This window comes from Myodes glareolus, chromosome 16 (genome assembly GCF_982192425.1).
Source record: "Myodes glareolus chromosome 16, mMyoGla1.1, whole genome shotgun sequence".
Taxonomy (NCBI): domain Eukaryota; kingdom Metazoa; phylum Chordata; class Mammalia; order Rodentia; family Cricetidae; genus Myodes; species Myodes glareolus.
Window position 1 is genome coordinate 44,091,638 of NC_142041.1, and position 3,513 is coordinate 44,095,150.

Here is a 3,513-nt window from a genome sequence, read left to right on the forward strand (position 1 = left end):
GACCAGGCTGGCCTAGAACTCATAAAGATTCACCTGCTTCTTCCTCCTGAGTGCGGGGATTATAGGCGTTCACCACTGCCTGGCTCATTTATGTATTTATATAATGAAAATTAATTTGCTTTTATATTTAAAAGTACACTACTTTATGAACACAGAAGATTTCTTTCAGTTTACTATTGATGATTATTTCTGCTTTGTTGTTGTTAAAGGTTTTATTATTAATATTCATTGTTCACAACTTCTGGTTTTTTTTGTCATGTACTCAAAAGAGTGGAACCACTACTAATGGGTAGTATTTCATATTTATATCTGTTTCAATGGCCTAGCATTATTTTTCAAACATTTGTATTAATTGTACTAGGGACAATATATGAGTAATTATTTCAGATTTCCACAATTTGATACTTTCAAAAATTATATGTTTTATAAATCTGTTTTAGTGAAAATAAATCTAACTTTGGTTGTTTAAAATCTGTTTCTAAATGCTGGTATACTTTAAAGTGTTTTTATGAAGTGTTTTATGTTTTTATGTGTACCATTTGAGCTTCACGTTGCTTATAACAACTGGTAATGGCATTCTCTGTCGGGTTAATTTAACTGTATTGATTTGCAAAAACTCTGTCTGCTTGCTTGTTGTCAAGTATACAAGTAAAAGGTTTCCTTAGCTTTCTGAGCATCTTTTACTTTAAGATATGCTGTGAAAAATTTATTAAAAATACTAAAGTATTATTTTATCAAATTTTCTTTGATTATAGTTTGGATCTTTTAAGTATCATGTAAAATGATACTGTATTTGTTTATATTTTACCCTGAATCTTATGGAACTTTTATCCCTAGTTACATTTTGATCCCATGCAGTTTATGACGTGAGTTAATAATTTTTTTCCAGCCTGGCAGTGGTGGCATACACTTTTAATTTCAGCACTCTGGAGTTGGACGTAGGCAAATCTCTGTGAGTTTTGGTCCACAAGAGCTAGTTAGAGGACAGACCGCAAAGTTACAGAGAAATCCTGTCTCATACAAAAAGGAAAGTTAAAAAATTAAAAAAAATTCTTACATACATAGTTATAAGATTAAGGTACTCTCCTGGTACAGTACACTAACCTGGAAAAACAAAGGAAACCCTCTTTGTTTCCAATTTGGTTTGTCTTTCTTTTTTCCTCCTCCCTTTCTTTATCCCTTTCTCATCATTATTTCTCTTTCTGAGATAAATCACCCCTTTTTCCTATGGTGAAATAAAATATAGACAGCATAAAACTTAATATTTGGGCTATAGTAAGCATACAACTATGTATGCTGTGTTCATTTTCACTGTTGCGCAAGCCCCATCTCCACTATCCATTCACAAGTCTTCCATCTTCTCAGCCTGAAGCTTAATTCACAGTGCTTTCCTTCATTATCTACTATGGCAGCATCCTGATTTATCAAAATGCATTTACATGTAAGATTCTCCCAGACATTATCCCTTGTGCTAACCCATTGGCCCATCCCTGTACTAATCCCATGGTCTCTGTCAGGTATATAATGTGCCTTTATACCATATTACATGCATTTACATCATCTAAGGAGCTTAGTTTCCTCACTCTGTTAGTGGTGGATTCTCTCATTGTCTGTTTTGTTTTTCCTCTTTCAGAAATGTCTAAGTAATTCTTCTAATATCATATAAAATTTTAAACTGGGGACATCTCCTTGGACCTGGGAACCCCTCTAGAGTCAAGTCTTTTGCAAACCCTAAAATGGCTCCCTTAATTAAGATATTTACTTCCATGCTTCCATATCCACCCTTCCCCAGATTGTTCCTTGGGTAGCAGAGGAGAGGGTGCCTGAACTGTCCTTGTTCCATAGCCACACTCATGAATATCTTGCATATCACTATAGAACCTTCATCTGGTGATGGATGGAGATAGAGACAGAGACCCACATTGGAGAACAGGACTGAGCTCCCAAGGTCCAAATGAGGAGCAGAAGGAGGGAGAACATGAGCAAGGAAGTCAGGACCACATGGGGTGCTTCCACTCACTGAGACAGTGGTACTGATCTGATAGAAGTTCACCAAGGCCAGCTGGACTGGGAGTGATGGAGCATGTGATCAAACTGAACACTTTGAATGTGACTGGTAATGAAGGCTGACTGAGAAGCCAAGGACAAAGGCACTGGGTTTGATTCTACTGCATGGACTGCCTTTGTGGGAGCCTGGTTTGTTTGGATGCTCACCTTTATAGACCTGGATGGAGGTGGGAGGACCTTGGACTTCCCACGGGGCAGGGAACCCTGACTGCTCTTAGGACTAGAGAGGAGGAGGAGGAGGAGAGTGGGAGGGAAAAGGGAGGCGGGGAGGAGGTAGAAATTTTAATAAATAAATAAATTAATAAAAATAAAATTTAAAACTGGGGTATCAATTTCCATACCCACAAAAATATTAATGACATCATGATTCTGATCAGAATTTACTTATGACACACAATTCTGGAAACTCATCTTTATAGAAATATGTGATAATTGTTTATCTTTCCATTAATTTTCAAATTTCTTAGTATTTTACCACTGTATCTTATAACTGTCTAGACCACATTTTAATTTTTTTAATACCAATGATAAGGGATGAGCAATCACAAGATAAATTGTTATTGGTAGAAAACGCTTAAAATCATAATAATTAAATCATTTAGAATCTCAGTGAACACAGAAATAGTATATAAAAAGAAACCCATTCATAGGACAGAAAGAGTATAAATATAATTTTAAATGGCATCAAAGTGTAATTCTTTATAAATAGCCAGTAAACATTTTGAAAAATGTTCATCCTCACTAACACATAACAGAACCCAAAGAAAAACCATACTAAGATTGTATCTTACTCCAATTACTGTCACTCATAAGGAAGCAAACAAATGCTGGTGCTCTTGTGTAAGATAGGGAACTTTTCACTTCTGTTGGCAATATAAACTCTACCAAGCTGTATCAAAATCAGTAAGGAACTTTCACAAAATAATAGAAAACAGACTTCATGTCTCAGCTATACCACGTCTGAGTATTTATCTGAAAGGCACAAGTCACCAGAGATACTTACACAACAAAGTTTATTTTAGCAATATTCGCGGGAGTCAAGTATGAAATAGGGTTTTCAACAACAGAGGACTGGATAAACAAGTACAGTACATGTGTACAAAGGAATGTTTTGTTGACATAAAGAAGAACAAAGTCATGTATTATATTACTTTCTTCTTACCTCCACAGACTCCTGCACACAGGGGTGGGGCACAAATATATACTTGGGCATATAGCGATACACAGAAAATTAATCAATCAATCCTTCAAATATTTAATTTTTAGTTTCTTGATTCCTTTATTTCTGAGCGATACATCCAATGATTCAATTTTGGTTGGTAGTTTTGATATGTTCAATGACATTTTTCATTGGAAGTATATAGTTTGTATTTTATTTGTTCTTTTTTAGTTTTGTGGAAGTATGTGAGTTGAGTTTGAGTTTATGTGTACAACATTTGTGTGGGT